This window comes from Triticum aestivum, chromosome 2B (genome assembly GCF_018294505.1).
Source record: "Triticum aestivum cultivar Chinese Spring chromosome 2B, IWGSC CS RefSeq v2.1, whole genome shotgun sequence".
NCBI lineage: Eukaryota > Viridiplantae > Streptophyta > Magnoliopsida > Poales > Poaceae > Triticum > Triticum aestivum.
This window is the reverse complement of record NC_057798.1, coordinates 582886214-582909770: the sequence shown is the minus strand read 5'-3', so window position 1 is coordinate 582909770 and position 23557 is coordinate 582886214.

Genomic DNA, 23557 nt, shown 5'->3' with positions numbered 1-23557 from the left:
AATTTCCATCAAGTGGATGACCTAAGGTTTATCAATCCGTGGGAGGCGCGGATGAAGATGGTCTCTCTCAAGCAACCCCGCAACCAAATAACAAAGAGTCTCTTGTGTCCCCAACACACCCAATACAATAGTAAATTGTATAGGTGCACTAGTTCGGCGAAGAGATGGTGATACAAGTGCAATATGGATAGTAGATATAGGTTTTTGTAATCTGAAATAATAAAAAACAGCAAGGTAACTAGAGATAAAAGTGAGCGTAAACGGTATTGCAATGATAGGAAACAAGGCCTAGGGTTCATACTTTCACTACTGAAAGTTCTCTCAACAATAATAACATAGATAGATCATATAACAAGCCCTCAACATGCAACAAAGAGTCATTCCGAAGCCACTAATAGCGAAGAACAAACATAGAGATTATGGTAGGGTACGAAACCACCTCAAAGTTATTCTTTCGGATCAATCTATAAAAGAGTTCGTACTAGAATAACACCTTAAGACACAAATCAACCAAAACCCTAATGCCACCTAGATACTCCATTGTCACCTCAAGTATCCGTGGGCATGATTATACGATATGCATCACAATCTCAGATTCATCCAACCAACACAAAGTACTTCAAATAGTTCCCCAAAGTTCCTACCGGAGAGTCAAGAACATCTGCCAACCCCTATGCATAGGTTCATGGGCGGAACCCGAAAGTTGGTCACCAAAACATACATCAAGTGGCACGTGAAATCCCATTGTCACCACAGATAAACACGACAAGATACATACATCAAGTTTTCTCATAAAAGACTCAGTCTGATAAGATAACTTCAAAGGGGAAACTCAATTCATCACAAGAGAGTAGAGGGGGAGAAACATCATAAGATCCAACTACAATAGGAAAGCTTGGGATACATCAAGATCGTGCCATAAAGGGAACACGAGAGAGAACATGAGAGAGAGATCAAACACATAGCTACTGGTAAATACCCTCAGCCCCGAGGGTGAACTACTCCCTCCTCGTCATGGATAGCACCGGGATGGTGAAGAAGGCCACCGGTGATGGGTTCCCCTTCCGGCAGGGCGCCGGAACGGGCTCCTGAGAGGTTTTTGGTGGCTACAGAGGCTTGCGGCGGCGGAACTCCCGATCTATCTTCTGTTCTGGAAGTTTTACGATACGCAGGTATATATGGGTGAAAGAAGTACGTCGGTGGACCGAAGGGGGGGCCACAAGGCAGGGGGGCGCGTCCTAGGGGGGCGGGCATGCCCCCCACCCTCGTGAGCAACTCCCTTCTTTCCTGACGTGCACTCCAAGTCCATCAGGTGGCTTTCCTTCCAAAAATAACTTCTCCAGTTGATTTCGTTCTGTTTTGACTCCGTTTGATATTCCTTTTCTTCGAAACACTGAAATATGCATAAAATAGCAAATCTGGGCTGGGCCTCCGGTTAATATGTTAGTCCCAAAAATAATATAAAAGTGGATAATAAAGCCCAATATTCCCCAAAACAGTAGATAATATAGCATGGAGCAATCAAAAATTATAGATACGTTGGAGACGTATCAAGCATCCCCAAGCTTAATTCCTGCTCGTCCTCGAGTAGGTAAATGATAAAAACAGAATTTTTGATGTGGAATGCTACCTAGCATAATTCTCAATGAAATTTTCTTTATTGTGGCATGAATGTTTAGATCCAAATGATTCAAAATAAAAGTTCATATTGATAAAAGAAATAGTAACACTTCAAGCATACAAATCAAAGTAATCATGTCTTCTCAAAAGAACATGGAAAAAGAAAGTTCATCCCTACAAAATCATATAGTTAGGCTATGCTTCATTTTCGTCACACAAAGATGTTCCCAACTTCTATACCCCCGATGACAAGCCAAGCAATTGTTTCATACTTAAATAATCTCAAACTTTTCCAACCTTCACGCAATACATGAGCGTGAGCCATGGATATAGCACTATGGGTGGAATAGAATATGATGATGGGGATTGTGTGGAGAAGACAAAAAAAGGAGAAAGTCTCACATTGATGAGGATAATCAACGGGCTATGGAGATGCCCATCAATTGATGTCAACATGAGGAGTAGGGATTGCCATGCAACTGATGCACTAGAGCTATAAATGAATGCTCAACAAAAGAAAACTAGTGGGTGTGCATCCAACTTGCTTGCTCACGAAGACCTAGGGCATTTGAGGAAGCCCATCGTAGGAATATACAAGCCAAGTTCTATAATGAAAAATTCCCACTAGTATGAAAAAGACAACTTATGAGACTCACTATATGAAAAACATGGTGCTACTTTGAAGCAAAATATATGAGACTCACTACATGAAGAACAAGGTGCTACTTTGAAGCACAAGTGTGGAAAAAGAGATAGTAACATTGCCCTTTTTGTTTTTTTGGGCCTTTCTTTTTTTCTTTTTGGCCTTTCTCTTTTTTTGATTGGGCAATGCTCTAATAATGATGATCATCACACTTCTATTGATTACAACATAAGGATTACAACTCAAAACTAGAACAAGATATGACTCTATATGAATGCCTCCGGCGGTGTACCGGGATGGTGCAATGAATCAAGAGTGACATGTATGAAAAATAATGCATGGTGGCTTTGCCACAAATACGATGTCAACTTCATGATCATGCAATGGCAATATGACAAAAGTAAAGTATGTCATGATGATGATCGAAACGGTAGAAAGTTGCATGGCAATATATCTCGGAATGGCTATGAAAATGCCATAATAGGTAGGTATGGTGGCTGTTTTGAGGAAGGTTATGGTGGGTGTATGGTACCGGCGAAAGTTACACGGCACAAGAGAGGCTAGCAATGGTGGAAGGATGAGGTGCGTATAATCCATGGACTCAACATTAGTCAAAAGAAACTCATGTACTTGTTACAAAAATCTAGAAGTCATCAAAAACCAAAGCACTACGCGCATGCTCTTAGGGGGATAGATTGGTAGGAAAAGACCATCGCTCGTGAGAAAGGGCAATGCACGGTACCGAAGAGGCTAGCAATGGCGGAAAGGTAAAAGTGCGTATAATCCATGGACTCAACATTAGTCAAAAGAACTCATATACTTATTGCAAAAATTTAGATGTCATCAAAAATCAAGTACTACGCGCATGCTCCTAGGGGGATAGATTGGTAGGAAAATACCATTGCTCATCCCCGACCACCACTCATAAGGATGCACAAGCCAGGTACACTTCATGTTTCAAATTTGTTACACAACTTTAACCATACGTGCATGCTACGGGACTTGCTAACTTCAACACAATCATTCTTTAAATTCATAATCACCCAACTAGCATGACTTTAATATCACTACCTCCATATTTCAAAACAATTATCAAGTATCAAATTGATCATAGCATCCAATTCACTTTCTATGATAGTTTTTATTATACCCAACTTGGATGCTCATCATTCTAGGACCAAATTTGTAACCATAGCAAATACCATGCTGTTCCAAAAGACTCTCAAAATAATATAAGTGAAGCAGGAGAGAGTAGCAATTACTACAAAATATAACCACCTCCGTGCTCTAAAAGATATAAGTGATGCACTAGAGCAAATGGCAAGCTACTCCGAAAGATATAAGTGAAGATCAATGAGTAGCTAAATAATTATGTAACTATGTGAAGACTCTCTAATTTAATAGATCTTGATACTTTATTCAAACAGCAAGCAAAGCTAAAGAAAACTACAATGCAAGGATAGCACAACTCATGTGAAGAAGCACTCAACCGATACTAACCGATAGTTGTTGAAGAAGAAAGGTGGGATGCCTACCGGGGCATCCCCAAGCTTAGATGCTTGAGACTTCTTGAAATATTATCTTGGTGTGCCTTGGTCATCACCAAGCTTGAACTTTTGTGTCTCCTTAATTCCTCTCATATCATGGTTTCTCTTTTTATCAAAAACTTCATTCACAACAAACTCAACAAGAACTCGTGAGATAGGTTAGTATAAACCAATGCAAAACCTTATTGTTTTCTACTGTAAAAAATCACTAACATTATTATTCAACATTGAATACTAAATGCCCCTGCATATTTAATACTCCTATCTTCAAATAGAATCATTAAACAAGCAAACATATGCAAACAACGCAAACATAACAGCAATCTGCCAAAACAGTACAGTCTGTAAAGAGTGCAAGAGTATCAATACTTCCCTAACTCCAAAAATTATGAACTAAAATTCCCACTGTAATAAATTTATCAGATCTAAACATGAAAAAAGATTCAACATTATACCACTCTCTGAATTTTATAGGGAATTTTTGCAACTGTGGTAAACTTTCTGTTTTCAAACAGCAACATGTATACTAGCAAAATAAGCATGGCAAAGGCTATCCTTGACATTTTTATTGGAATTAAAGATGCAAAACATTATTATAAATAACAGAAAGCAAATACTAACAAGAGAAAATGATGCTCCAAGCAAAACACATATCACGTGGTGAATAAAAATATAGCTCCAAGTGAAGTTACCGATGAACGAAGACGAAAGAGGGGATGCCATCCGGGGCATCCCCAAGCTTAGGCTCTTGGTTGTCCTTGAATATTTCCTTGGGGTGACTTGGGAATCCCCAAGCTTAGGCTCTTGCCACTCCTTATTCCGTAGTCCATCGAATCTTTACCCAAAACTGGAAAATTTCACAACACAAAACTTAACAGAAAACTCGTGAGCTCCGTTAGCGAAAGAAAACAAAAGACCACTTCAAGGTACTGTAATGAATTCATTCTAAATTCATATTGGTATAATATCTACTGTATTCCAACTTATCTATGGTTCATACACTCCGATACTACTCATAGACTAGAAGAACGCCTGTGTGGGTCAATGGGGTCACATTAACTTTAAGAGTTCAATATTACGACATTGGCGACCTTTTTTAACATTAAATCCTCACACACACACTCTCCTCCCTCCATCTTCCTCACTCTCTCTCCCTCTCTCTCTAAAACACACACACATAGCCTATTTTCCCCGCCAATAAGACTTACTCAATTGGCACGGGCTTTTTAAAAACTTACTTATTGCGTATATAAACATAATGCATGTCAAATTTCAGATGTGTAGAAAAATTGAATTCCACTTTAATTGCAATGTATTTAGATAAAAGAAGGTGGTTTAAGAATATATAACAGTTTTGCACTGCATCACAAACGATAGATAACACCTGAAAGCGTTTTTATACAGGTGCTATCTACTCCCTCCATTCCTAAATATAAGTCTTTTTCGAGATTCTAACGCGGACTACATACGGAGAAAATAGTTTAAATGTCATATATTTGGAGTCTTAAATACTTCAAACAAAAGGCAAACAAGCCATCATGTTTGACCACATAGATTAAAATATCTGAACCATAAATTTCACATATTAACAGATGCGATTTAAAAATGTAGCATTACTTATAAATATTACCATGTATAAATAGTTTAACATGTCACATATCATTCTGAAAAAATTACAGATAGATCAATGCCTTTCTATTAAAAAACTTAGCTGCGTAATACGACAACCACAAGGTTTTCGGTAACCATCTTATGGTAGACTAAAAAAAGAATCCAAATAAAAAAAGAAGACCCTAAGGAAGAGTCCAATCAAAACACATGTGATTATGTTCAATACCAAAAGGAGAAGTCGGACTCCTGCTTCTTTCTTATAACTTACTCAACTCTTTAAAAGAAAACTTTGTGTACTTAGATTAGAAAATAGATTTGTAGTATACATATCAAAAAAAGCTTGGCAAAGATCAATTGATCTAGATTATAATGGTTGAGATCTAAAGTCTAATAATAGTTATGTACCATGTAATTTTTTGGAAGTTAAAAACAAAGAATTTAGTTTTGGTTCTTCGCCTTCTGGGTAAAGGCCGTGACGCAAGACCCTTAGGTTCTTGTCGCTAGTCCTGGCCTTCTCCTCCCTGAGCCAAGCAAAGGAAGCAAGCAAACGAACCGAGCGATGCAGCGTTGAGCTACACAGGAAGAGCAAGTCAGGGGAGGAAATCCAAACCAGATCAAAGCACAAAATCAGTAAATAAGCCATCCATCTCACTGGTCCTGTCTACAAAAGCAATTTTCCTCATATCCCAGGTTGGCAACCAATTTGTTCCACATACCAACACGAACCTCGAGCCAGAGCCTAAGATACTAACGTAAGATCTGTGAAATAATTAGAGGAAATGGACATTGTAGGTTTTAAATAATGCTAAATTGCATGGGTAAACTCAGGAGCGTGTATTATTTTTTCTTGATATTCCTCAAAATTAAATTCACCTGTTGTACTTCAAAATAGGTGTGTCCCTAAACTAAGAGATACAAAATAAGGCATCAATTTGAGAAATCCAAACGATGAGGATGAGCCATCTAGCATAACACAAACACACACACACACACACACACACACAGAGAGAGAGAGAGAGAGAGGGAGAGAGAGAGAGAGAAGAAAAGGAAAGCATGAAGGAAGAAAAGTGAATATAAAACACACATCCAGTTATGTTTACTATACTGCAATAAATCATACACCCACATAAGACCCAAAAAAACCTACACTGTAAGCAACAATGATAGATACAAAATAAAATGGATATACTGCATAATTTCTCATGTTTGAAGGTGCCACCTCCATTAGTAATGACAGATATGAACTTTACATGAATTAAACGAGATAATTGTTTATTTGCTTCACTTCAACCCATGTAGAAATATAATGACTAATTCTTGTAACTAATCTAAATGGTTCCAATAAATTAATATTCAAGGTTGACTACATGGGAAAGTTGTATTTGAAATACATCCATAAGGAAGTTGACTAAAAGGTGAACAATGTACTAAAAAATATCATTAAAAGTTAAGACTTGCAGGTCAATACATATCATTAAAATCTCTAAGATTTATGTTATAACCCACTGGTAGATTTTGAGATTAAAGGGAGATTAAGAGCATATGCCCTTCTGTTTCAATACCAGTAAATTTCAATAATGGCTTACAATCCAGTCAGGATATACACGCATAGGAAGGCATCTACTTGCTGAACAAGATGTTGTCTGCAAGACTGCAATCAAAACATTGTGTTTCTCACTTAGTCTTTGCATATTACTGAAGAATATACCATCTCCAGTCAAAATATTTTGTCTCAGCCTTTTGTAGGCAGCATCTAAGATTTTGTAAGCTCTGATAGTAAAAGACCAACGAGTGCCAGAGTTGGAACATAGAAGAATCTTACCTGGGCATGATGCCATCAGGTTCTATGCCAAGATCGAGGTAGTAGAGCTCCCTCAATCTCTCTTGCCAAGCCCTCCCTCTGACCATCAATAGAACAGTCACTCTCGCTTGCCCTGCTTTTGAAATCTCCTTCTGCGCCGCCGCAGATCAGTTGGCAGCATAGGCGAGCTCTCCCATGTATCATCACATTGAACAAAATACGCATCTATGCTTACTTCTCTTGCATCATCACAACGGATGCTATAAATTTGCTTGTGTCCTCGTCATAAATCCGAATCCTGCACAATATGAAAAAGAAAGAAAGTCAGATTTGTTAATACAACATAATGATAGTTCTTTGGAAACACGTACTACGTCAAAACTGGCCATGATAGTACGGATGTCATGTGGATGGACGTATTTGTCTAGGAATAACCAGGAAGAGTACTCAGAGCTCGACAACCCACCGGAGAGATCATTGCACCCTACTTTAAACGTAGTTTCATGGTTATGGCCGAGGCACATGTCACCACGGTGGTTGATGTTGCAGCAGTACCTGAGTCTGGCTTCAAAATTCAAAGAACATGGCGCTGTCGACAACACCCAACGATGCAGTGAGAGCACGGAGACCGCTCTACCGAACGGGTTCAACACCATGTTCAGCAGGAATAGATACTGCCGGCCTTTGGCACGGGTCGAGAAGGCTTTGAAGCTGTCATAGAGCTGGACCTCGACACACACCCAGGCCCGAAGCTCAGTCGTGCACAGCCACCCGTGCGCGTCGGCGAAGTGGTCCAGGAGCACCGCCATGGAGCGAGCGAAACCGCAGTCCGCCTGCGGGCAGTAGCACGACATCGTGAGGGCACGCCTTGAGGTGGGGGGTCATAGTAGGCCGGCGTGGCGGTGCAGCAGTGGGCGGTGTTGGCGCACGGTACCCGGATGGGCTCCATTAGCCTCTCCAGTGCGATGTTCCAGTGATAGCCGCTGGTCAACCGGACGTGACACACATGGCACCTCCTTGCAGCCATCATCTTGTCGCGGCACCGCGAGCATATGGTATGACCGAAGCCACACTGCACCCGAGCAGAAATGACGTTCCAGTGTTATTGGTACAAAAACTTGTGATGGATAAGCCTAGCATGGACGACGAGCGTACGCACTTGGAAGACTGGTGGCTTGAGAGGGAGGTAGTAGATGCCGCAGTTGAGGGTATCGGCGTCATCCACTATCACAGTATCATGTTTGCAAGCGTCATGCGCTTCGCTGCCGGCTCCATCGTACCTGGAACCCGAGATGGTCGTCGTTCTTGTTCTTCTTATCTTTTTCCCCTCTGGAAATACTAACCACATCTCCTCCCTCTTCGGTGGTCTCGGGCCAACACCTTGAATCTGGAGGTGTCGCGGGCGCTCCTCCTGATGCCACAAACCCTCGCCGCCGACTGCCTCACACGGATGGTCGTCCTGTCCCGCATCCTGCCTTGTATCGCAACACCGACACTAGCACCACCGATCCCCGTTCCCGGCGCCACCCTGCCATCACAAATTAAATATGTACATAAATGCTTTCATGATGAGGTTTATTTGTCATGATAGGTATATGCACGTGCGTTGCATCGGGCATTAATTTTTTTAAGCGACAGGGGAACATATGGGCACACATCATGATGCAAATCAAATAACAAAAAGGAGATTATGTTTTGGTTATGAAGCATAGAACTTCTGACAACTTTGTCCTAAGATATACTAAAGCCAAAGAATATCATAGAGGGAAATCAAATTATCTGAACGACATGATGTTATTTCACAAAATAAGTTAAATGTACATTTAAAATTTAAAATTTCCAATTGGTTATCTTTACATGTAAATAAAAAGGTGGGAGTCAATATTACAATACGCTTACCAAAAATGTTCCTCTACGAAAAATTATCATGAAGAATCACCTGCCAAGAATAAAAACTGAGAGCAAGTCTGCAAAATAACAAATTGTTAACAATATGTTCAGTAATATAAATCTCACTGTTCTTGCACACCCTTGAGACTTGAGAGCATATCATTTTTTCCCTTCAGACTATACTCTCGTCTATGAACAGAAAAAGAAAACCATAGAAACTAAATTCAAGTCTGCAGAATAACACAAAGCATCACTAACAGTTCAGTACCATGTGAATGGAGACATACCATACCATCCTTTTTACCTTCTGACTGCACTTCTATTTGTGAGAATTCCAGTAAGTAGATGGGCAATTTAGCAAAATACAACCATTGGAATATGGGAAGCCGTATAAACTGAATAATGTAGATAATATCACATGTGCATTATTGGCCTCTAAGATGGAACAAAACTGAATACTACCCAAAACAACACACAAATCTGACTGACACTTTTAAAATTTCATATCTCTCCTATACTACCTAATAAATTCAAGTTGTATACACCTTTTCCAATTGCACAAAAATTTAATTCAGCTTCTAAAGTCTGCAATAGCCCCATAATTCAAAACAGTCTGCAATACCCCCATTACTAACTCTAGTTCAGCAAATCCCTGAGGAAGAGTCATTGGTGAGGATGGGATAACTCCGCCATATACCATAACTATTCTCAACTACCATATCCAGAAAAAGTATTGTTAATTTGACAGGATACCAAAATTGAGTTACAAATAGAAATAACAAAAGTAAAATGTCAAGCATAAGTAGTCTATTCAGAGGAATCATTCCCAAATGCAAGTTGTGACAACTCACATCCCAAATGATAGCAGATTTATTTAAACTGCGAGTGGCATCACAGTACAAACGTTAAAACCAGTAGCATCATATAGGAACACTGTACAGTCATTAATGCATGCATACCTGCCGGTAACCTTGCTGCCATCACCGCTCACACTCCTCTGTGTGTCCTTCATCGTCATCTTTCCTTCGACCTAATGCTTCGGCAACTCCAACAACATGTTGTTGCTCCAAGAAATCAGTGAACACCACAGAGAGGGGCGTACTTGGATCCTAAACTCCAAGCAAACAATTAATTAAGATCCCTTGCACACACACGGACACACACACACACACAAAGAGAGAGAGAGATCAGGGTATCCCAGGGTGAGGGATGAGAGAATCTGACTTATGGAGCGTGGCGCCAATTGTGTGTCGCTGACTCGCCACTGCCGCTGCAGAGATAACACGACCATCGCCGCAAGACGCAGAATCTGTCGGAGCTCACTCGCTCGGAATCGACGAGGAACACCACCGCCAAGAACTTGGAGTTCAAGCCCCGCCGCTGGACCTCCTCCCGCGCCTCCTAGATCATCTCCACACCGTCCCTGGAACAGGATCCGACTCCTACTCGCCTCCTCAGCTGGATCTGGCCGGAGATCTCCGTCGCCATGCCCCGCGACGCGCAGCAGCGTGGCGGTGGGTGGTAGGGCACTGGAGGCTGCGGACTGGAGGTGGGGGGTGGCGCGCAGCAATGTGGTGGCGGGTGGCGGCGCACTGGAGGCGTGGGAGGGGTCGTGCAGGTGGGGGGTTCTTTTTTTATTTTCTCTCTTCGTTAGGAATGTAATGCGTACTTTAGTAGTATGGAAGGAGATCGGTGGGAGAAATAAATCGGAGAGGGAGGTGATTTGTTTGGAAGGTGATCTTCTGTATATGGTATTATTTTTGAATTCTTAATTATCAAGTATTTACATGATTAAATTGAATCGACACCTGCCAGATCAAGCACGAATATATGGTAACTAATCTGATGGGTTTATGTGGGTCGTGAAGCGAAAAGGCAGGTGGGAGGGAGACGAAATAAAACCAGCAAAATAAAACCAACGAAAGTGGTGAGACGAAAAATAACCAGCAAAAAATAACCGGCGGACTATTCACCAACTGCTCCATTAGGAGTAGAGATTCATCAAAATAAGCAAACAACACAATGAAAACAGAATCTCTCAAAAACATAACAGTCTGTAGTAATCTGTATCAAACGTATACTTCTGGAACTCCAAAAATCCTACCAAATTAGGAAGTCCTAAGAAATTTGTGTACCAATCTAGAGCAAAAATAATCAGATCAAGAGCACATTTCTGTGAATTAACAAAACTAAATTACTGGGTGCAAAAGTTTCTGATTTTCAGCAGGATCAACACAACTATCACCGTAAGCTATCCTAAAGGTCTTACTTGGCACTTTATTGAAACAAAAGCTATAAAACATGATTACTACAGTAGCATAATCATGTGAAAACACAAAAACAGTAAGGCTAAGTATTGGGTTGTCTCCCAACAAGCGCTTTTCTTTAATGCCTTTCTAGCTAGGCATGATGATGACAATGATGCTCACATAAAAGATAAGAATTGAAACATAACGGGAGCATCATGAAGCACATGACTATCACATTTAAGTCTAACCCACTTCCTATGCATAGGGATTTTGTGATCAAACAGCTTATGGGTACAATAATCAACTAGCATAGGAAGGTAAAACAAGCATAACTTCAAGATTTTAAGCACATAGAGAGGAAACTTGGCATTATTGCAATTCCTACAAGCATAAGTTCCTCCCTCATAATAATTTTCAGTAGCATCATGAATGAAGTCAACAATATAACCAGCACCTAGAGCATTATTTTCATGATCTACAAGCATGGAAAATTTACTACTCTCCACATAAGAAAATTTCTTCTCATTCGGAATAGTGGGAGTATCATAAGAGACTTGAACACTAAAAATTGTTTCCACATTAAAAGAGTAAACTTCAGAAAAAGGGTAATCATAATCATGACAAGATTTGTAAATATAATCATCACTACTTTTAATAGCATAAGTTTCATCACAATAATCATCATAAGTAGCAACTTCGTTCTCATCATAATCGATTGAAACCTCTTCCAAGATAGTGGAATCATCACTAAATAAAGTTGACACTCTTCCAAATCCACTTTCATATTCATCACAATAAAATTAAACATTCTCCAAAATAGTGGGATCAGTTCTTCCTAAAGTTGACACTCTTCTGAACCCACTTTCATCAATATAATCATCATAGGTAGGAGGCATGCTATCATCATAACAACTTTGCATATCAAAACTTGGGATGCTAAAAATATCATCTTCACTAAACGTAGCATCCCCAAGCTTGGGACAAACATTAATTTCAGAAAATATATTCTCAAATATGTCATTCTCATCAAACATAGCTTCCCCAAGCTTGGGCCTTTTCATATCATAAGCATAATCACTCTCATCATTAATAGTATGAATAGCACCAATAGTATAGCAATTATCATCATCACAAGTAGTAGGGACAACATCATTTGGAAGGGATACCTTTTTACCTTTGTTGCCCCTTCTTTTCCTTTTCTTCTTCACATTATGTGTGGGTTCAACCTTCCTCTTTGAGCTCCTTATTGACGAGATTGGTTGAATAGAAAGCTCCTCCTCGTTACCTGATTCATCATAAGAAATAATAGGAGGATATTGGGAAGTCTCTTCCCGTTCATTAGTATTCTCATCATCTTCTATTTGCTTTCTTTTCTTTAGGTAATTGGCAATATAAGGATTTTCAATGCAATTCTCCACACAATACAAATAAATGTTCTCTAGATCAGAATCAAGAAATCTATCAAGATTAAATTTTGGAATAGCCTCAGTTATACGTTTCATTTATTCATACCCCCAAAGAAGACTAAGCTCTTTATGATGCCCAAGGGTAATCAAGTTATCACAATTTTTGGACACGATTCGATCATGAAACAATTTGCATTGGAGATTTAAATGACCACGTTCATTGCAAAGTTCACAAGGGGCACGAAAAATATTGAATTTTTCAGCCCAAACATCAAGACTTTCTTGCAACCTTTTAGTCTCTAAATACTTATGCCTCTTGCAATATATATCTTCTCTATTTGGTGTGTTCATGCAAACATGCACTCCATAAAAGTTGACATGCTTATAAGAGATATTTTCATCATAACTAGTGCAATCATCATTGGTACTATGGATATTCAAAGAGTTCATATTAACAACATTGCAATCATGCTCATCATTCAAAGATTTAGTACAAAGCATTTTAATGCATTCTTCTTCTAGCACTTGAGCACAATTTTCCTTTCCATCATACTCACGAAATATATTAAAAAGACGAAGCGTATGAGACAAACTCAATTCCATTTTTTTGTAGTTTTCTTTTATAAACGAAACTAGTGATAAAACAAGAAACAAAAAGATTCGATTGCAAGATCTAAAGATATACCTTCAAGCACTCACCTCCCCAGCAACGGCGCCAGAAAAGAGCTTGATGTCTACTACACAACCTTCTCTTTGTAAACGTTGTTGGGCCTGCAAGTGCACAGGTTTGTAGGACAGTAGCAAATTTCCCTCAAGTGGATGACCTAAGGTTTATCAATCCGTGGGAGGCGTAGGATGAAGATGGTCTCTCAAGCAACCCTACAACCAAATAACAAAGAGTCTCTTGTGTCCCCAACACACCCAATACAATAGTAAATTGTATAGGTGCACTAGTTTGGCGAAGAGATGGTAATAGAAGTGCAATATGGATAGTAGATATAGGTTTTTGTAATCTGAAATAATAAAAACAGCAAGGTAACTAAAGATAAAAGTGAGCGTAAACGGTATTGCAATGATAGGAAACAAGGCCTAGGGTTCATACTTTCACTAGTGCAAGTTCTCTCAACAATAATAACATAGATAGATCATATAACAAGCCCTCAACATGCAACAAAGAGTCACTCCGAAGCCACTAATAGCGAAGAACAAACGTAGAGATTATGGTAGGGTACGAAACCACCTCAAAGTTATTCTTTCGGATCAATCTATAAAAGAGTTCGTACTAGAATAACACCTTAAGACACAAATCAACCAAAACCCTAATGTCACCTAGATAATCCATTGTCACCTCAAGTATCCGTGGGCATGATTATACGATATGCATCACACAATCTCAGATTCATCCAACCAACACCAAGTACTTCAAAGAGTGCCCCAAAGTTCCTACCGGAGAGTCAAGAACGTGTGCCAACCCCTATGCATAGGTTCATGGGCGGAACCCGCAAGTTGGTCACCAAAACATACATCAAGTGGCACGTGAAATCCCATTGTCACCACAGATAAACACGGCAAGACATACATCAAGTGTTCTCATAAAAGACTCAATCCGATAAGATAACTTCAAAGGGGAAACTCAATTCATCACAAGAGAGTAGAAGGGGAGAAACATCATAAGATCCAACTACAATAGCAAAGCTCGGGATACATCAAGATCGTGCTATAGAGGGAACACGAGAGAGAGATCAAACACATAGCTACTTGTACATACCCTCAGCCCCGAGGGTGAACTACTCCCTCCTCATCATGGATAGCACCGAGATGATGAAGATGGCCACCGGTGATGGGTTCCCCTTCCGGCAGGGCGCCGGAATGGGCTCCCGAGAGGTTTTTGGTGGCTACAGAGGCTTGCGGCGGTGGAACTCCCAATCTATCTTCTGTTCTGGAAGTTTTACGATAAGTAGGTATACATGGGTGAAAGAAGTACGTCGGTGGACCGAAGGGGGGGCCACGAGGTAGGGGGCGCGTCCCCCACCCTCATGAGCACCTCCCTTCTTTCCTGACGTGCACTCCAAATCCATCGGGTGGCTTTCCTTCCAAAAATAACTTCTCCAGTTGATTTCGTTCTGTTTTGACTCCGTTTGATATTCCTTTTCTTCGAAACACTGAAATAGGCATAAAACATCAAATCTGGGCTGGGCCTCCGGTTAATAGGTTAGTCCCAAAAATAATATAAAAGTGGATAATAAAGCCCAATATTGCCCAAAACAGTAGATAATATAGCATGGAGCAATCAAAAATTATAGATACGTTGGAGACGTATCAACCGGCCCCGTTCAATAAATGTATAATCTCCTGTTTTCGTTGCCTTTCAGATGTCACACATCGCAGACTTTTCTTTGCAGGCCGACGAAACCCCGTGCACCATATTGTACACCATCGGCGACTAGAAGGTGGACGTGGGGAAGGGGACGATAATGGAGCCGAAGGAACCATTGTTCCACAGCCGGCCGATCCCCCCGAACGTCTTCAAGATTTCCGTGGCCAGTGTCAAACCAGGCCACGAGAATTTGCCTCCTCTGATACTAGTGGGGGATGACGACGAGACCCCGCGGCGGCTTGGTGATTATTGCAATGGTGGGGTCCTATTGTGGTCAAAGAGTGTGCTTCCTTTGGAGGCGGCCGGGAGCACACCCACGAGCACGCAGCCTCAGCAAGGTATGAACATCAATACCCCACCTACCCAATTAGCTTGGGTGTCAGGTTGGGTGATAGCGGACAGGGTAAGGAGGAGGCTCCATTAGTCACTGATGACGTCACCATGGATGAGGATGAGGATGACGATGGCACTCAACAGTATGTCTATACTGGCGCCTACTCAGGGTTTGAGCGTCATGAGTCGGTGCCTGAATTGCCATCTCCGGAGGCTGAACGTATTATGGATGACCTTCCGGTAGTAAAGAAGTCTAGGAAGAGAGCGAGGAAAGGCAAAAAAGCTGATTCTATGATCCAGCCGCCTCAGCAGCCTCGGCTTCAGGACCGTATAGATATCCCCGATGCGGATAAATGGCATATCCCCGGTCAACCAATCCTACCTGCAACAGCGCTACAGGACAGATTCAACGATCTAAGGAGACTTCATGATGATGTGATGCGGATAGAGAAAGGCCTCATCGCCTCGAAAGATCTAGGATACCCACAGGACCGTATAGATATCCCCAATGCGGATAAATGGCATATCCCCGGTCAACCAATCGTACCTGCAACAGCGCTACAGGTCAGATTCAGCGATCTAAGGAGACTTCATGACGATGTGATGTGGATAGAGAAAGGCCTCATCGCCTCGAAAGATCTAGGATACCCACTCTACGTGGTTAACGTTCTGCGACAAATGTCGTACGTCGACTGGTTCCCCGCTGATAAGTTCTTCCTTAGATTTGATTACATATTCGACATGTTTCACCTGAAGAAGCTGGATTTTACGTTTGTCCACCTTTATGCCTTGCACATGAACTACATCATCGAGGTTGAGCAGATACCTCATATCTGTGTCGCTAACCCGTACTACATGCACGAGGGCTTCTTGGGAGTCTGCGCAAAGCACGGTGAATACGCAAGGGATTACATCGTCAGTTTAATGCTCGCCAATAAGGACAAGGAGGCGATTCTCGTGCCTTATCATCCCATGTATGTCATCCGCGCTGCTATCCTTCCTTAGATTTCAATCATTCATTTGCACGGTGGAGGCTAATTAATTTAAGGTGTACTTATTTTGTGCAGCGGCGGGCGCGCCGTCCTCATCATCCTCTACCCCCGATACTCCCACGCTCTTTACTTGGACTCGTCGAAGAACATTCACAAAAAGGATTACACCCACATCAAGGGTGTTCTCAACAGTGCTATGTTTTACTACCAAGCACGGGGTGGAGAGGTCAAGGACAAGAAGAGAAGGGGCGGCATGCTCGCCTTCAGCCATAAGACCGACTTCTGCTGCATCCAATGACCGAGCGATTCTCTTAATGATGGATTCTATGTCCTACACCACATGCTGGAGTACAGACGGATCACTAGAACCTTCACATGTCACCTAGATCCGGTGATGCCCATATTCTGCAATGGGCAAAGGACATAGGAGATATCGAGGATCATCGACTTCGAGCTGAGTTCTATAACATCCAACGCGAACTTGCCCAAATCATCATGAAGGAGGTCGTCGGAAAAATAGGGATGTTCTACGGAGAAGGACAAATGTCATGGGAAGACGTCCGAACATGGGTAGCCCCTCAGCGTCTCGACATGAAGCTTTTCACTAAGCTCGGGGACTATCTCCCTGACATGGATGGATGGCACGACATGGTGGAGTGATTGTCGATATATGACAATGTGTCCGTTTAGTCCATACTTCCTGTATGACAAAACTTTGAGTTATGCACGGTGAAACTTTATTTGTGATGTAATTAAACCGTCCTCCTCCTCGACTAGCGAAGATCACTCTAGTTAGGGCATTTTGGGTACGATGAACTCTGTTATTTATGCTTATGATATGTTGTTTCTATTTTTGCCAAATCTGTCTCTTTATGTTGCTCAACTATATATGTTGCATATCATCGACTCATGTGACGATGCAGGTGTATAGATCATCGATGGTGAAGAAGTGCTACTCCAGGAGTATATATACGACGAGTGGCCGGAGTGTCAGGCCCAGGTGTACCGGTTTCCGGTTTCCGAGCGATAGGATGTAGTTAGTTTAGGTTCACGCTAATGCGAGAGAGGGATACGAACTCATGTACTGCATAGTTCCGCTCTCACTCAAAGTGATAGCTCTTGTCACGTATATCATTGTTTAGATGGATGACGATGTATTTGCAAGTAATCGAGACTTGTATCGCTATTTTTGAGATGATGACAAGAGACCACTTTGTGTTGGATGATGATTATGATGATGACATGATTTGATGAGACTAATTGTATGTATATGCTATGATTACATTTGTATGTGTATGATATGCTAAAGATTATTGTATAAAGCTTATTCAAATACAAAACAAATATGGAGGAAAAAAACTAATAAAACTAGTAGTAGCAAGGGGGAAAAATTTAGCAGTAGCGCCGCCTTACCAGTAGCGCTTCCTTGTAAAAAGCACTGTAGATAATATCAGCAGTGCTTTTCTCTAAAGCGCGCTATAGCTATTCATGTATAGCTATAGCGTGGGACGACATGCCGCTACTGCTATACGTTAGCTGTAGCACCTTATCAGTAGCGCATCCTCCCGCGCTACTGATAGGCCTAAAACCCGCGCTGCTTTTAGGATTTTCCCTAGTAGTGGGATGCCCATGGCACCCCAAGATATTCAAGGATAACCATAATCCTAAGCTTGGGGATGCCCCGGAAGGCATCCCCTCTTTCATCTTCGTCTATCGTCGACTTTACTTGGAGCTATGTTTTTATTCGCCACATGATATGTCTTTTGCTTGGAGCGTCTTGTATGATATTAGTCTTTAGATCACCATAATCAGCCTTGTTGTACACACCTTTTGGGAGAAACCTACATGATTTGGAATTTATTAGAATACTCTATGTGCTTCACTTATATCTTTTGAGCTAGATACTTTTTGCTCTAGTGCTTCACTTATACCTTTTAGAGCATGGCGGTGGCTTAATTTTGTAGAAATTGTTGATATCTCATGCTTCACTTATATTATTTTGAGAGTCTTTTAGAACAGCATGGTATTTGCTATGGTTATAAAATTGGTCCTAGAATGATGGGCATCCAAGTTGGGTATAATAAAAACTATCATAGAAAGTGAATTGGATGCTATGATCAATTTGATGCTTGATAATTGTTTTGAGATATGAGGATGGTGATATTAGAGTCATGATAGTGGGGTAATTATGAATTTGAGGAATACTTGTGTTGAATTTTGTGATTCCCATAGCATGCACGTATTGTGAACCACTTTGTGATGAAGTTGGAGCATAATTTATTTATTGATTGTCTTCCTTATGAGTGGCGGTCGGGGATGAGCGATGGTCTTTTCCTACCAATCTATCCCCCTAGGAGCATGCGTGTAGTACTTTGTTTTCAATGGCTTGTAGATTTTTGCAATAAGTATATTAGTTCCTTATGACTACTGTTGAGTCCATGGATTATACGCACTCTCACCCTTCCACCGTTGCTAGCCTCTCTTGTGCCACGCAACTTTCGCCGGTACCATACACCCACCATATACCTTCCTCAAAACAGCCACCATACCTACCTATTATGGCATTTCCATAGCCATTCCGAGATATATTGCCATGCAACTTTCCACCGTTCCGTTTATTATGACATGCATCATCATTGTCATATTGCTCTTTGCATGATCATGTAGTTGACATTGTATTTGTGGCAAGGCCATCTTCATAATTCTTCCATACATGTCACTCTTGATTCATTGCATATCCCGGTGCACCGCTGGGGGCATTCATATAGAGTCATATTTTGTTCTAAGTATCGAGTTGTAATCTTGAGTTGTAAGTAAATAAAAGTGTGATGATCTTCATTGTTAGAGCATTGTCCCAAGTAAGGAAAGGATGATGGAGACTATGATTCCCCCACAAGTCGGATGAGACATCGGACTTTAAAAAAAAAGAGAAAGGCCAAATAAAAAAAGGAGAAAGGCCAAAGAAAAAAAAAGAAAGGCCAAATAAAAAATTGAGAGAAAAAGAGAGAAGGGACAATGCTACTATCCTTTTTTACCACACTTGTGCTTCAAAGTAGCACCATGATCTTCATGATAGAGAGTCTCCTATGTTGTCACTTTCATATACTAGTGGGAATTTTTAATTATAGAACTTGGCTTGTATATTCCAATGATGGGCTTCCTCAAAACGCCCTAGGTCTTCGTGAGCAAGCAAGTTGGATGCACACCCACTTAGTTTCTTTTGTTGAGCTTTCATACATTTATAGCTCTAGTGCATCCGTTGCATGGCAATCCCTACTCACTCACATTGATATCTATTAATGGGCATCTCCATAGCCCGTTGATACACCTAGTTGATGTGAGACTATCTTCTCTTTTTTTGTCTTCTCCACAACCACCATTCTATTCCACATATAGTGCTATGTCCATGGCTCACACTCATGTATTGCGTGAAAGTTGAAAAAGTTTGAGAATACTAAAGTATGAAACAATAGCTTGGCTTGTCATCGTGGTTGTGCATGATTAAATACTTTGTGTGATGAAGATAGAACATAGCTAGACTATATGATTTTGTAGGGATAACTTTCTTTAGCCATGCTATTTTGAGAAGACATGATTGCTTTGTTAGTATGCTTGAAGTATTATTGTTTTTATGTCAATATGAACTTTTATTTTGAATCATTTGGATCTGAACACTCATGCCACAATAAAGAGAATTACATTAAGGATTATGCTAGGTAGAATTCCACATCAAAAGTTCTATTTTTATTATTTACCTACTTGAGGACAAGAAGGAATTAAGCTTGGGGATGCTTGATACGTCTCCAACGTATCTATAATTTTTGATTGTTCCATGCTATTATATTACCCGTTTTGGATGTTTATGGGATTTACTCTACACTTCTATATCATCTTTGGGACTAACCTACTAACCGGAGGCCCAGCCCGAATTGCTGTTTTTTTGCCTATTTCAGTGTTTTGAAGAAAAGGAATATCAAACGGAGTTCAAATGGGATGAAACCTTCGGGAGCAATCTTTTCGGAACAAATGCAAACCAGGAGACTTGGAGTGGACGTCAAGCAACGAATGAGGCGACCACGAGGGTGCCCAGCGCACCCCCTGGGGTGGGCGCGCCCCCCACCCTTGTGGGCCCCTCGTTGCTCCACCGACATACTTCCTTCTCCTATATATACTCCCGTACCCTAAAAACATCCAGGAGTACCATGAAAACCTAATTCCACCGCTGCAACCTTCTGTATCCGTGAGATCCCATCTTGGAGCTTTCGCCGGTGCTCTGCCGGAGGGGGAATCAACCACGGAGGGCCTCTACATCATCTCCAAGGCCTCTTTGATGAGTTGTGAGTAGTTTACCACAGACCTTCGGCTACATAGTTATTATCTAGATGGATTCTTCTCTCTCTTTGAATCTCAATACCAAGTTCTCCTCGATCTTCTTGGAGATCTATTCGATGTAACTCTTTTTGCGGTGTGTTTGTCGAGATCCGATGAATTGTGGGTTTATGATCAAGTTTATCTATGAGAAATAATTGAATCTCCTCTGGATTATTTTATGTGTGATTGGTTATCTTTGCAAGTCTCTTCAAATTATCAGTTTGGTTTGGCCTACTAGATTGATCTTTCTTGCAATGGGAGAAGTGCTTAGCTTTGGGTTCAATCTTGCGGTGTCCTTTCCCAGTGACAGCAGGGGCAGCATGGCACGTATTGTATTGCTGCCATCGAGGATAAAAAGATGGGGTTTATATCAAATTGCATGAGTTTATCCCTCTACATCATGTCATCTTTCTTAATGCGTTACTCTGTTCTTCATGAACTTAATACTCTAGATGCAGGCAGGAGTCGGTCGATGTGTGAAGTAATAGTAGTAGATGCAGAATTGTTTCGATCTACTTGTCACGGACGTGATGCCTATATACATGATCATGCCTCGATATTCTCATAACTATGCACTTTTCTATCAATTGCTCGACTGTAATTTTTTCACCCACCGTAATACTTATGCTATCTTGAGAGAAGACACTAGTGAAACCTATGGCCCCCGGGTGTATCTTTTATCATATAAGTTTTCCATCTACTTTTATTTGCATCTTTTATTTTCCAATCTATATCATAAAAATACCAAAAATATTTATCTTAGCTTATTATCTCTATCAGATCTCACTTTTGCAAGTTACCGTGAAGGGATTGACAACCCCTTTATCGCGTTGGTTGCGAGGTTCTTGTTCATTTGTGTAGGTGCGTGGGACTTTTGAGGAGCCTCCTACTGGATTGATACCTTGGTTCTCAAAAACTGAGGGAAATACTTACGCTACTTTGCTGCATCACCCTTTCCTCTTCAAGGGAAAAACCAACGCATGCTCAAGAGGTAGCAACCGATGCCTTTCAGAAGTTTAGCACTAAATATGGACTTGACTCTGAGATAGTAGCTTCCTTTTGTGAATCTTTTGCTACTCCTATTGATCTCCCTAAGGAGTAGTGGTTTAAATATCACCCACCAATTAAAGAAGAAGTTAAAGAACCAATAAAAGCTAAAGAAGAAACTATTATTTACAATGTTGATCTAGTTGTCCCCACTGCTTATATTGAAAAACCACCTTTTCCTATTAGGATGAAGGAACATGCTTAAGCTTCAACTATGGTTAACAAAAGTTATGTTAGAACAACCAAACCTTTTGAACAAATCAAAAGTTGAAACCAGTGTTGCTATGGTTAAAGATCTCTTAGTGGATAATATTGATGGGCATGTTATTTACTTTTGTGGTGAAGCTTCAAGAATTGCTAAACCTGAAGGAAAAGATAAACATAGACCAGTTATTGGCATGCCTATTGTCTCAGTTAAGATAGGAGATCACTATTATCATGGGTTATGTGACCTAGGTGCTTGTGTAAGTTCTATTCCTTTCTCATTATATCAAGAAATGAAAGATGAAATAGCACCTGCTGAGATAGAAGACATAGATGTTACTATTAAACTTGCTAATAGAGATACTATATCACCAATTGGGATCCTTAGAGATGTTGAAGTCTTGTGTGGGAAAATAAAATACTCTACTGATTTTCTTGTTCTTAGAATACCCCACAAGATGACTTTTGTCGCATTATATTTGGTAGACCTTTCTTGAATACCGTCAATGCTAAAATAGATTGTGAGAAACAAACTGTCGGTGTTAGCTTTGGTGATGAATCTCATGAGTTTAATTTTTCCAAGTTTAGTAAACAACCTCATAAGAAAGATTTTCCTAGTAAGGATGAAAGTATTGGTCTTGCTTCTATTGATGTGCCTCCTATTGATCCTTTGGAACAATATTTGCTAGACCATGAAAATGATTTGCATATGTGTGAAAGAAATGAAATAGATATAATTTTTTCAAACAATAACCTCTGCTTAAACACAGTCTGCCTATTGAAACTCTAGGAGGTCCTCCTCCACCTAAAGGTGATCCTGTGTTTGAACTTTGAACTTAAAAAATTGCCAGACACTTTGAAATATGCTAATCTTGATGAAAAGAAGATATATCCTGCTATTATTACTTCTAACCTTTCAGAACATGAAGAAGAAAGATTATTGAAAGTTCTAAGGAGGCACAGGGCTGCTATTGGATATACTCTTGATGATCTTAAGGGCATTAGTCCCACTCTATGTCAACACAAGATTAACATGGAACCTTATGCTAAACCCGTTGTTGATCACCAACGTCGGTTAAATCCAAAAATGAAAGAAGTGGTAAGAACGGAAATATTGAAACTTCTAGAAGTAGGTATAATCTATCCTATAGCTAATAGTAGATGGGTAAGTCCTGTTCATTGTGTCCCTAAGAAGGGAGGTATTACTGTTGTTCCTAATGATAAGAATGAGCTTATTCCACAAAGAATTGTCACGGGCTACAGAATGGTAAGTGATTATAGAAAATTAAATAAAGCTACTAGAAAAGATCATTACCCTCTGCCTTTTATTGATCAAATGTTAGAAAGACTATCTAAGCACACACAATTTTGCTTCCTTGATGGATACTCTGGCTTTTCACAAATACATGTTTTACAATCTGATCAAGAAAAGACCACTTTTACTTGTCCTTTTGGAACATTTGCTT